General features: G+C 42.0%; 1 protein-coding gene and 1 pseudogene across 3 annotated transcripts in view; one reads left to right on the top strand and one right to left on the bottom strand.

The window, feature by feature from the left end:
* Window positions 1-1,162: 1,162 nt before the first annotated feature.
* LOC146767791 (uncharacterized) lies at window positions 1,163-5,729 on the bottom strand (annotated as a pseudogene).
* Window positions 5,162-13,794, top strand: part of VSNL1 (visinin like 1) — an 82,769-nt gene continuing 74,136 nt past the window's right edge. The window contains exon 1 of one of the 3 annotated variants that reach the window (XM_021525370.4): window positions 5,162-5,292. The gene's annotated coding sequence lies outside the window, so the exon portion shown is untranslated. Of the gene's footprint in view, window positions 5,293-5,744; window positions 5,898-6,007; window positions 6,148-13,794 lie in introns of those variants that run through there. The other 2 variants (XM_021525372.4, XM_021525371.4) reach the window with 2 other exon arrangements.

Below are 13,794 nucleotides of genomic sequence, written 5' to 3'. Positions count from 1 at the left end.
AAGCAAGTAAACAGTCTTCTTATTCTCTATCTACCCCTCCCACCATTTTTAGTAGAATATACACTCATGTCACAGCATTGAAGTGTGTTATTAATCATACAAATCTGTATGACAAAAATTTATAATAAAAATAATGACAAAAATGAAAAGCTGAGTAAGATAATCTGGTGTCAAAAAAGGTTGTTTGCTTTGATGTGTGCTGGTTAAAGTAAGAATTCCATTAGTAATAAATCTTTTAAACTAGCTGCAATTTGTGGCCTTTTCCTCTATTTTTAATCTCATTATTTGCTATTACATCTACAGTTGAGTTCCAATTTTTCCATGTCATCATTATAATATTTTAGCTAAGAACAATCATAGATCAAATAAGCAAAGTCCTGTTGGAACATCTCAAGGCCATGTGACCAGCCTGACTTCACAGGAATTATTCTGTGTATGTAAAAGTTCTGCCTTGAGCTAAATGGCAGAGGAAAGCTATGTTTAGGACATTTGTAGAAAATGAAATGTGTCTCAGTTTTGTCATTCCTATCCTTCTAAACACCCATTATTTACTTGAAGCTTACACTTCTCAGGTCCAGAATGTCAACCTTTTCTTTCTGCTTGAGCAAATGCCTCACTTAAGAAGAACAACTGGAACAGCTTCTGTGGGAAGCAGCCTACTGGAGTGAAACCTGGGCTCACGCCATTTAGCGCTAGACATTTCATTTAGGTGCCTGAACTTAAATATTTCTTTTCTTGCCTCTTGCTAGCCAGGTTCCCAGCCTGAATCACCTTATTACAGTTTCTCTGTATTTTCATTGACATGAAAGAAAATGCAAGCAAATAGATAAGTATTTAGCCTATCAAATGTAGGCTCTAAAGTTAGGCATTGCACACACTCCCCAGTTGTGATTGTATTATACAACATCAGAGATTATATAACATAAATGGTATTTTCTTTGCATTTTATTCCATGAACCTAAGAAATTGAAGACTAATAACTGGTCTCATTAATAAAAAGACTGAATTATAATTTATTTCATTTGACACAAACAAAGGTGATCTGCACACAAGAAATCACTACATTTCATAAAGAAGAAAAATTGCATTTATTAGTAAAGTAAGTTCATTTTGTTTTATCTATATTCTTAGGGGCATTATAAATGTATTTTAAAATGAGAGATAAAAATGAAAGATAATACACAGATAAAAATGTCATTTTCATGTAATGATATATACAGCACATTAAAGAAGCAAGACAAATTATAGTCACTTTGAAAGTGATAAAAGCAGCCATGCTCATTGTTTGCTGCTGAGCATCAAGAATCTCACCCTTTTCCGACTGCAGTGTGTTGCAGCAGCTTCGCTTAATCACAGAGCCTTGCAGCAGCTCCCTTCTGCCAACCCTTGCAGCCGCATTGCTGCTTTCAGCTCCCCATCTAACAGACGAGTACATCTCAGCGTGCAAAAACTGCATCAAGGGAACACAGAAAGAAGAAAGAAAATCATCCCTTCAAACGGCCTGGCAGAACATAAAGCATACAGCTAGAGATGTAGATACAGACTCAAACTCCTTCTAATTATATTTTTTCTGCTGTTGATTCTCGTAAAATATATATGCAAATATATTCTTAGTAACTATTGAACATAAAAGAGAGAGGGGAAAATGCAAACCCCAAAATGGTAGTCTGCATTTAAATTGATATCTGCAAAATGGGAGATCATGCTAAATTAAAAAAAAAGTCTCATTACCAGTAAGCCACCTGCTGAGATAGTGAGTCCTCTCAGAGACTACTGTGACTTTTAATATTGAATTGTCTACTCTGGAGTGCAAAGGAGGGAGAGAAAATAAGGAGAGGAGGATCCTCGATCTCATTAGGTTTTGAGTTTCCCTCTGAAGGTGCATATCTATCTCCCTTGACAAGATCAGAGACTTAGGGCCTCACTTCGCTTCTTTCAAAGGTATAAGCAGCAAGTTCAGGAGATTGAAAGCCTAAAGAAGACCCATGTAAGGCATGGAAGACTGTAAAAGAGCAGGTACCCACATTGCTATGCTATTCCTTCATAAGCTAAGAACCCTTATATTTACACTGTTCATACTGAGGGTAAAATAAAAAATATACACTTTCAATAGAAAACTTTAGGTCAGACTGTGACTTCTTTTAAATTGCTGTAGCTCCATTATGAGCATCATGTTATTTAGGTTAAAAAAATCATCTAAAGTTGCAACAATGAGTTGGCAACAATAAGTAGCATTTGCAAGATCCAAAGAACTGTACAGCCAGAAAATAAAAAATTCTACAATTATCGATCTGGAGAAGCAAGTGTAGTGAATGTAATTCTCCACAGTCTAAAACACAATTTTGTTTGCACAAATAAAAAAATAACTGCTAAGTGGCTGAAAATGCCAATGATCTGAACTGGCAAACTTTTACAGACAACTTAGAAAAACCTTCAGGAGCTGCATGCAGTGTAGGACAGCACCATGTAAGAAGTGTCATAATAGCACACACTGGTAATGTCATTATTACCTTTCTAGTGATAACATCTTGAATAGAATAGAGGTAACTTATTAATAGAGGTAACTTGTTTTGTGTTGATCTACACTAAAATGAAGCTTTTCCATGAGAATTTTGGACTAAGCACTAATAATGCAAGTGGAAAGGTTTTATATGTATTTACACTTTTCAGTGCAGCATTGTTTTGTACTGCGTTGTTTCTGTGATGTAGTACATGTAAAAATAAGCCAGTTTTCTAGAATAATACTGTTGAGTACCTCTTTTTTTGGATGAGAATCTTGTTTTCAAATGCATTTGAAAATGCAGTCTAAGTAAACTGATTTTATATGGAATTACCTAAATTTAGACAGGGAAAGTTTTATATGAAAACACACTACATAGTATCTTCTGCTTAATCTACACCTTTTTTGTAGCTGAATTCTGCCATTGAATTAGATTTTGAAAATACTATGACGTAAAAAAAGTAATATTTAAATGTGGTTTATGCACTTTTTTTTTTAATTCAACCTATTATTTCTGCTTTTTGAGGGCAAGCAAATGTTCAGGCATTTGCAAAAGATGACCCCAACCGATGGAAAAATGGGCATCATCTCTAAGTCCCAGTCACACAACAGACAATCAAGCCTAAGGCAGCTTTCTACCAGCTGCCTGAAATACTGCTACCTTGGCAGTTGTGGAAGAACACAGCAAAACCCAGCTGAGACACCATGTAAATACCTGAGCTTAGAGTCACCCCAGAGCTCTGCACTTCCATAGCTACGCTGCTGCCACTAGAAAAGTTACGAAGATGAGACGAAGTCATGCAGTAACTGCAATATGGACAAAATCAAAATAGGTCACACAGAATAAATGTTGCACTGTGGTGGTACAAGACAAACTTATAAAGAACTGAGCAAGAGACAGAAAATACGAGGGAACGATGTGGTTAAAACTTAGAAGCAGATGTTACAGCACTCTAACATTCATTATGGTAGAGATGATTATTAATGATCTGCCAGGCCAAGAAAGCAATGAGGTAGCACAATATGAAGATGACAGAAAATAATTTAAATTAATCTGAACAAATAAAACATGAATTTCAGAGATACCCAGTCAAGTGTATAAAATCCTGTTTCTTTCTGCAAAGCCTGGAATGGAACTGAATTTTTAGCATTTTCAGGCGGTATTTTTACACATCTAGAAAATCAAAACATGAACTGAATTGAGTGGTGCACTGGGAAGTTACAAAAAAAAAAAAAAAAGAAAAGTATAAAATCATAAAATTGCTGCCTTCCACAAAAAAAGTAATTCTGAGAGCAAAAGAGGTGCCAACCACAAAAAGATAACTTATGAATTCAATTGTCTACATTCGCAAACTGAACATACTGTCACTTCCTGTACATTTGTACACATCAGCTTGTTACAATTTAATTCTTCAAGAATTTCAACAGTAACTAAAAAACTATTTCCTCCTTCACTTACTACACAGTCTTCATGCTCTTCTCTTTCTGAAATAATGAGCAGATAGTTAAAAACAGGCTTGGTGTAATTCACTCTTTTTTATATGTAATTATTTTGCCTCCCTTTCACCTCCTTGATGTATCCATCTGCTTTCTGCACTGTTGTGCTTAGGACATGCTAAATATGCTTAATTTATGTAAACAGTCAGTGACAGAGCTTGTCATGCATGAAAGTAAACACTGATGTATGTCTCTGCCTTAAAAAGGACCTGGAGTTAGTTACACGCTGTGCAGTGTCTTGTGAAGGAGCCCTGATCCTTTACTCCTGCCGCACAAGCAGCTGCTACAGTGACGGTGACAAAAGCGAGGGCAAGGCAGCCTCAGCTGGGTTTTATATTGAAGGGCAAGACCAGTTGAATTTCACATTTCAGGGGTTGAATGATGTTTTAAAGCTAAGCTGTATAACATCAACTTCCATGGTAGTGTAAGAAGCCTGTGAAGAGCCAAGGTGTAAGGGTGCAATGGAAGATGACGCCGCCGCACCTGTGGCAGCTCCAGGCGGCTCCGTGCGCGGTCGCCGCTGCCCTCACCGCGCACGTGAAAGGAGCCCGGTGGGGATCGGCCTCTTCTCCCAGGCAACTGGCTGTGTGAGGACACAGTGCTGAGCTGTGCCAGGGGATGTTTAGGTCGGACATCAGGAAGAAAATCTTCACAGAAAGCGTTATTACATAACAGAATGGCCTGCCCAAGGAGGTCACCACCCCTGGAGGTGTTAAAACACAGGACGTGCCACTCGGTGCCACGGCCTGGTTGACAAGATGATGTTTGGTCACAGGTTGCACTCGGTGATCTCAGAAGTCTTTTCCGACCTAATTGATTCTGTGGTTCCGCGATCACCCCGCGCCGCCCGCGCTGGCGGCGCTGTCCCCGCACGCCGGGCGCGGCACGGTTGCACGCGTGGAGCGAAGGAGCCGCCGAGCAAAGCGGGCAAGGCACGGACGACGCCGGGCACAGGGAGCCTGCGCTCGGCCGCGGGTGACGCCGAGGCCGCCCGGCCGGGCCCCGCCGGGCTGTGCCCCTCAGCCGCCGCCCGCCCCGGGGCTTCCCCCGCTGCCGCCCGCCCGCCGGCGCCGCGCGCATGCTCGGAGCGCGGGGCGGCGCGCGGGGCGGCGGTCCTGCAGTGCGGGGCGGCGGCGGGCGGCGCGCGGGGCGGAGCGGGGGCGCGCACAGGAGCTGCGGCGCGAGCGGCGGCGGGCGCGCACCGAGGCGGCGCCGCGTGTCCCTCCGGCCCCAGCACCGCGCGGGACCCCGGGCCCTGCGCCCTCCTCCGCACCGCGGACAGACCCCCGCCCGCAGTAAGTGCGGGGAGGCACCGCCGGGGGAAAGGGGGGGGATCCGGGCTCCGCACCCGCGAGGTGCGGGCGGGAAACCGGCTGCCGGGCTGCCCCGCGCGGGGCTTTTCCTCCCGGGAAGGCGGCGGGGCTGAGGCGGGGGATGCGGGGCCTCGGCGCTCAGCGGTCGGATCATCCTCGCCGGGAAAGTTGGTGTGCGCGGTCGGTGTGCGGGAGTTGTTCCGCTGGCGAGATGGAGGGAAATCGTACCCGCGGCGATTTGCCGTTAACTGTGGAGAGATGGGACCGAAACCCCCACCGATCCGGATGTGAGCACCGACAGCATCCAAAGAAGAGCTGAGCTGTCGCGTAACAATTTGCGCTTGGAAACGCTTTGGTGGAAGAGGGAGTCTGGCGTTCGTGTTCGTTTGAAAAGGGATAGCGAAAAGGCTGTGATTTTTTTTTTTCCAGTAGGGAAAGGGAAAAAAAAAAAAAAGAAGAAAGAAAGAAAAAAAAAAAAGACCGTACGAAACCAAGCACCAGAGCAGCCCTCACAAGGTCATCACACCACGAGGGAGGCAAAAGTGCTCCCGATCCATGCGATCGCTCTATCGCTTTTCATACTGCCTGTAAGGAATGTTTTTATCCTTAATTTATTTAACAGGCGACGTGCTTGCAGGTGGTAGCGGGGTAGGTGCGGGGCGGAGGTGCCGCGCTCCTGCTATTTACTAGGGCATCAATCGGAGTGAAGATGGAGGTGGGAGGAGATAACAAAAGCTGGTGTGCGATCCTGGGCATCTCCCACACGAAGGCGTGAGAAGGAGGAGGGAAAGGAGACGGCAGAAGAGAGAATTTCATTTCCAAAGATCAAAACAAAAGGTGGAGCAGGTTGAGGCGGATCGTGAGCAGCCGGGCGGAAAGCGAGGGAGGCGATTTCCGCGCCGACCCGAGCGGAGCGGAGTGCGGGGGCCGGGATGTGCGCGGCTGCGGAGGGAGGGAGCGCGGGCGGGGGTTGTCCGACCGGCGCAACTTTGCGCGCCAGCATCGCTTGGAAATAGGCGGCTCGCACCCGGAGGGACGTGCTGCATCTGTGGGGCGAGGGGAGGGACGCCTGCCGGTACTCCGAGGGCTTCTTCGCCCTCCTCTTCCATCCCCCGCCGGGAAGGACGGGGTCCTGGCCGCGGGGTGCGGGGGGAGCGCGGTGCTCAGCGCCGGGACACGGGGGCTCAGCGCTGTGCGGGCGCCGCCAGAAGGGACCCCAGCACTGCCGCCCTCGGCACAGCTCGGTCCCCGGGCACGGCGAGCTGCGCGGTCCGCGCCGCTCGCTGCCCTCCGCAGCGCTGCCCGTGCCGCCGGCTCCCCCGGTGCGAGGCTTTTCCCGCCTGCCCAGAGGTGTCCCCACCCCCCGGAGTCCCCCGCTCTCCCACTGCCCCCCCAAGGGAACGCCTCCCTCCTCCCACCCCAGCCAGGCGATCCCCTTCCTGCATGAAGCCACTTGCAAGGTTCCCCCCACCCCAACTTCGCATCCCGTCCCCAGTGCCAGGAGCCTTTCCTCGGCTGGGTGTTCCTCCTGGCTTGCCCCGTCCTGGGCTGGCTGCTCCGGCCTCTGGCGTGCGGAGAAACCGTCGGGGATTGGGAGGGAAAGGGGAAGGGGGGTTGATGTTACGCAATTGCAGACCCTCCGCTTCCCCGGCCCTGGAGGAGCCCGTTCGGGGGCTTTGGGGAGGTGGGACGGGGCTCTCCGCCTTCCTCGGACGAAGGGCAGCTGGAGCCGGAGCGGGCAGAGCTCCCGCTGCCGCGCAGGTACCGCGCTCCCGAATCCTGCGCGACCCGGAGCAGTGCAGCAAGGCGGGGAGGGGGTTCACCTGCACCGCCAGCCTTTTCGGCTGACAAGCAAACCTGCAGATTACAGGGTGGTGAAAACACCCGCCCTTTTCATTAAAATTGAAGGGTGATTGCTTGGGTATTAAACCCATAGCCAATTATCAAAAGGCTACGTACATTAATAAATTCCGTGTTCTTGTACAGAAGATGGTTAGTGTAACAGATGGGTTTAAGAGATACAGGTACTTCTCCCAACAATTCTCGTGGTGATATATTTTTAGCAATGTTTTGTTATTAGTGGATACACATTCTCTTCCTTCATGTATTGGAAAGTTCAGATCTCAGAGGTATTCTTTATGAAGAATAAAAAGATGGACATATTTTATAACCAGAATATGATATGCAACAGATTAATCACACAGAAAAATAAGTGTATGTGGAAGCTCCTGTGTAGACTGCATAATCACTGTCCCTTTCAGAACGTGTGCTTCCTTGTAGTTGTTTCTGTCACACATTTTCAGAGTCATTAGTTTTCACTACTACCCTATTACTTGAGAGAATGCCTTTCCTTTTTAAAGAACATAGTTCATTTAAGAACATCAGTTTGCTTGAAAGATCTTTTACAGTGTTCATACAGCACAATCCATTTCAGGTTTGTGGACTGCAATCAATTCTAATTAAAACTTTAATTATGTTTTTCTCCGTTCAAACAAAGCATGAAGTAGTCTGGGCTGATGTTGCTTTCAAGGAAAAGTAAGGAAACATGTTCTTCATCTTGGTTATGTGTTATCCCTGCCTTTTAATTAAGGACTTAATCTTTAATCTAGTTATTTATCCACAAACTTTTATGACATCAGGCTGCAATATTTAACCAGGTTTCTAGGTTGCCCTGTCTTCTTGACTGATACAAAAGTATACCTGCACACCACTGATTTTTCAACGTGCTGCTTGTTCTGGAACATCCAGCTATTGCCAACAGATCAGTTGTGTCATCAAGCGGCATCTACTCCGGAGTATCACAGCGTTATGTAACTCACAGCACAGAGCAAACGCCAGAGATGTCTCCACCGCTGTCGGTGTGGTTGTGCGGTTCCCTGTGTGCCTTCCCCTGCTGTATTGTACCTGAAGAGTCAGAGCTGATACCACCCCACAGCACCAGCCAGAAAGGAAACTCTGCTCTGGCCAGAATGATGAGGCCAAGCCTACCTGGGATGTGATGGGGCAGAGCAGAGCAGAGGAAATGAGGCTGGCTGTGCTGGATGGAAGCAGTGCAATGCCTCTGACTTTGGTGCTGTTTGGAAAAGGCTCCACGTGTGACATCCTGCTGACTGCAGCATGTCTGGGGGGATCCTGACGTTCCTTCCAGCAGGGTCCTCCTAGAGAGCTGCAGCACCATTGTGCTGCTGCAGGCCTCTTGACTTTGCTTTCTGTCTATACGTTCAGTATAGCTGCAGGAAGGATCTAAATCTAAGGCTACAGGTTCCCTTAACAAACACACGAACGTGGTGAACTTTGTTGTGGGTGATTCCATAATTGTTTACATTTCAAGATGTTATCCTGGTTCTGTTTTTCGGTTTTGGCATTGTAATGTTATGTCTGTGTGCACAATGGATTCCTAAGTTTTTTTGTATTTTATCTGTGCCTCATGCTCCCATTTTAGGTATTCAGTTCTGTCGACCTTTGCAGATTCCCATAGATTTCCAGAAATTTGTGTCACTTGGCCAAAAAGTGCTGGCTCATCCTGTAATTGTGAATCAAACAGCAATGTATACTAATTGAAGAAGGAGTTAAAAAATTTAAAGTATGGTAGACAGATTTGGTTTTAAAGACCTAGGAAGTGACACATGCAGCACTTACCCTGAGCAGCTCTGCTCCTCGTCATGATGTTAAACATTGTCAGCACCCATCTTCATCCTTTTGTTTTTAATAGATACTGTTTTAGCAGTATGCATTAGGGCTAAATACCCTTTGACTTTTGAGTGGTCTGTAAAGAAGCTTGTTTCCAGGTGGGTTTGATTGCCCACCTGGGCAATCAAATTGCTTTCTTTATCAATTGCTTTAATTTTGTCTTACATTAACAGAGAAAAGCACTGTGTGATCTTCCTGCATTATATCTCATGCCTAATTTTGATTCAGACTACTCTGTAATGAATTTTCTTTGCTGTTTATTTCTTTCTTGGGGAAGACCATGCTTTACCCCACGGCTTCTCCCCATAGCATTGCTGAAAGCTCTGTGTGGTACAGGAATACAGCACCTACAGGGAAGGTTGTGAGCCTTTGCTGTGCTGGAGGATGTAAGGATCCAGATGGGCTCCCATCACAGGGCGGCGCTTTCTTACCTCAGCTCCAACTACTTGTCTTTATTCACAGAGAGATTATTTTATATTTTGACTTTTATGCTATTGGTCTGAGAGTAATAGCTATAAACCTTTTCAAGGAAAATTAAACAGATGATAAGAAGGATATTTGCTCACAGAATGCAAAATCTTGGAGTAGTGCTACAAATTTTTATTGCTTCTTATGTTATAAAGTGCTAAAATATATATGTATTTTTTCTTTTTTTAACTATGTCAATGTTATCCACAGGGTCTCTGCTTTCAAGAGCTTTTCCACATTTTGGATGTGAATGTGACTGAAAGGACAATAATACACTTGTAGGAAATCAAGGCAGATTATTAGAGATGGTCTCATTGATGAAAGTTGAAAAAAGCAAGTAGTTTCAAGGAGAGAGCTGAGGAGAAAAAGATAAAAGCCACTTGATAGTCAAAATCACTGATTTGTTTATAAAAATATCAAGCTGTTTTTCTTTGTGATTATTCCCATGAGCAAAGTAAGGAATAGAATGTGTTTAGTAAAATAACTTGTAAAACCACAGCTAATTGAAATAAATTGTGCTCCTTGGGAGTGAAAGGACAACTGCTTCTTTTTTTGAACTAAGCTTGATGTGTTCTGAAATTATGATATCAAGGACAAAGGAATACACATTACAGATATTTTTTAAGATTTTCTCCCTGAAATAAACCCTAAAAAGTCATATATATAATCCCAGACTGTAAAAATTAGTGGAATGTATTATAACTTTCTCAGTTTCACTGTTTTGAAAAATCAGGAGTTTGCTACATTTTTGAGTTTGTCAGAACCTACAAGCTTTGAAATAATGAGAAATGATAATTTGAGATTCCCAAGTAGATATTTTAAGATAATTATAATAAAATAATTTCTTAATAGTAAGATAAAAAAATTTAAAATCACTTTACCATCACAAAGCCTTTTGTGGAAGATTATCTACACAGTCTGTATTAAAAGAGTCTGAATTGATGTGCAGGAAAAAAGATATAATGGTGATTCCTATAGTTTCTACACTAATATAAATATGAGATACTAAACTTTTTGGTTAAAATGACATTTAACCATTTTTGGCTTAAAGCAGATTTAATCTTAAGTAATTGATGATTTCAGAGAAGCATCATGCAGCACTATTAAATAACAGAAAATAGCAATTTTACTTATTTCTTGTTTACTAACTTAGACTTTCTCAAAGTTCCTTTATGAAAATATCTAAAAATGGAGAGCCATAATGATAAGACAAGTGGTATTGAAATTTTTTTTTGGTCCTGTCAAGGTATTTTCATACAGTAGTTAGGCATAAAAAAGTAGTATATTTTGTTTTAACTTCTAATGAGTTGAATCAACCAATACAAGATCAACCAATGGGATTACTATGGTCACTCAAGCTTCGTACAAGTCAAACTTTATACTCAAAAAGAAAACAAGTTGTGACAGTAATTTACAGAGTTTTTAGACTAATAAATATAAGGGCCCAAAACTTTTGATGAAAATTACTTTTATTAGTTTTAACTAATAGCTAAATAGAAAGTTGTATGTTAGAAAAGAAAGCTCTTAGGTTCATAAATGTTTGAATCTACAAGGGCGATTAATGAACATTTTAACCATGCCTAGCAGAGGCCATAGCATTTGACTCAGTGATGCCTTTACTCTCCTTTTACATGCAAATTTGGGGGAGGGGAAAAAATCAGTCTTGGTTTAAAGATCATAGAGAATGGAAAATGTACCTCTGTTCTCACTAAGCTTTTTTAGTAATTAATTATCCTAAGTGTTAAAATGTGATGATTCTGGACTTAATTGCGAGTTCTTGAATAATCAATCCCCAAAGCATTTTAAAAAAATCTTAAATAGATCAACTGTTGAGCCTGGTATGTGTAGAGTACCTATGACTTGATTTTAATATCTGAAAATAATTTCACAACGGTAATAAATTACTGAAACTTTATTTTTTTAAATGAAAGTTTAGTGTTCCACTTTTTGGAAAACATTTTTACACAGAAGTAGATATTAAATCATTCACTGTAAGATGGAATCAAATAGCAGTGAGGAGACATGAATATGATCTGTTTTGTGAACTGCATTTGAGAATATATTTGTGGTTTAATTAGACTTTAGTCAAAGGAGTAGTCTAAAATTAGAAACTATTTATAAAAGATCTTACAATACAGCATATTTCTCTGTACTCTTATCTGCTATATTTAGAAATACAAAGTAACCGAAGACGCTTAGAGAATGAAATATGAGATATTAGTTAGTAGTTAGAATTAAAATGTTTTTTTTTAGTAGAAGTTGTTTTATATAGAGGAAAAAGTTAAGATTTTCTAAAGATAGTGAAAGTGAACATTTTAAAAAGTTTTTAGCACTGAAAATAAAATCAGCTTATATAATGGAAATGCTGCAAAAAGTTATTTGTGCAGTTATTGTTAACATCCAGCACATATCCAGTCAATTTCATTACAATGATCTAACATTACACCAGAACATATACTATTTTTAAGCAGTAATTTTTCCTTTTAAATATACATTTTTAAAAGCATACAAATGAGTAACAATCTGTGAATATTCTTGAAATTTGTGTTTTAAATGGCATAAAAGGCTTTTAATTTGGAAAATTGATAGCCTGAAAAGTGGTTTTAGTTTGATGCATGAAACATTTGATGATACTGATGATTTTTGTCAACCAGACTGACTTGTACAGAAGGACTGCATCTTCAAATGTCTAACAACATTTCATCTGGTTTTTTTTTTGGTGTTGTTTTTTGTTGATTTTTTAAAAATATTGTTGTTTAGTTGGGGTATTTTTATTTGTTTGTTTTTTTAATCTGGCTTGGATATGTCACATCAACCACATTGTAAGGTTGAACAATGCTCAACAAAGAGCTCCAGTTGACTCGGAATCTGGTCCCTGCCATCTGTGCGATGAGAAAATTTAGAATAATAGTATGAAATCAGTATGTTACATGTTTAACCTTGTTAAAACTTTATATCATGTATCCTTAAATAAAGAGAGTCAAATAATCACAAACTGTTTTTTCCATATGCATAAATATTCTTGCCTCCTTCTGTCAGTGGTATCCTAACAATACACCACTGTTGCTGAATTGCCAAAGTGTTTAACAGAAGTAGTTTTTAAGACTCCTTTTCCTCCTCAGGTGTGGTGAGAAAACCACAAAGTAGTCTTGATCATTCCTCATAAATAGGTTTTGATTGCAAGAGTTGTCCTCCACACTGGGTGAGTTCTTAGCTATTTAGTTAAATGGCTATTGTTTATTCATTTTAATTCCTCTTTGGGAAAATAGGAGGGTTAGAAGGGGCTGTGATGTTTTTACATTTTTCTCACGTGTCTGCCACAAAGAGGTGCTACTGGAACACAGATCAGTAAGTAACACTTGTTTCTACATTGTTTAAGAGGAGAACATCACAGTCAGGCTTCCCACTCTGTTGTATGAGAATGTAATCATGAAGTGTCAACAGGTTCTAAACTGCCTCATGTCTTATCTTATCCTTAGCTTTTACTGATCCCTTTTTTCCTCCCTCTCTGGCTCTGCTTCCTGTCTTTGATTCTGCTCCAAAATCTCCTGTTGCCTAAGAGCCTCCCTCTCCTTGACAATACTGGCTGTGCTTGTTTAACCATGGCGGATGCCTCCTTTTTCTTGCATTTTAGCTATGGTTTTGTGTTTGTTTTTTAAACAATGGGCTTTATAAAACAAGGATCTGGCTGTTGCATATATTCTAGAAAGTGCAGCTGTATGTAGAGTGCTATAAGGGTAAATACTTGTATTAAAATTCTAACATAAAAGATGCACACTGTGCCTATGACCTGTGCAGAAAGATAGGGTGCACGTACAGAGATTGAATGGAGTGACTGAGCCAATCCATGCTTGGTAGCAGTGACTGGGTTTGCCTCCTGCAGAGCTAATTAGGTACAATCACACTTGTTCTGCTTCCCCCCATGGGGCTGGTCACAGTGGCAAAGCCAGAGTGGAAAGCTGGCTGAGGCACGCTCTGTTCTCCAGCTCTTGGGCTGCACTGTAGATATACCCTAGAATATGTCCTAAACAGCTGGGTTTGTATATAGATATCTCTAGATATGTACAAGGTATCTGGCACTTCCAAAGAGAAGTCTGTAAGAAGTCACAGTACAATGTAAACAGATGTTGAGTACATCTGTGTTCTTTCTGTGTGTCTCTGCTTTTTCTGTTGAGTTGCTCTTTTCAGTGCCTTAACTCTATCACAGTGCAAGACCCAAGCTGTTCTTGTAAATGCACAGCCTATGTACTTCTTTTTCTGTTTTGTTTTGTTTTTGTTTTTTTTTTCCTGGGATGTGGAATTTTGGGGTAAGAAGATTCAGTAGAG

The sequence above is a fragment of the Lonchura striata genome, chromosome 3, assembly GCF_050655825.1.
Source record: "Lonchura striata isolate lonStrDom1 chromosome 3, ASM5065582v1, whole genome shotgun sequence".
Lineage (NCBI taxonomy): Eukaryota > Metazoa > Chordata > Aves > Passeriformes > Estrildidae > Lonchura > Lonchura striata.
This window is presented reverse-complemented; position numbering and strand designations above follow the sequence as displayed.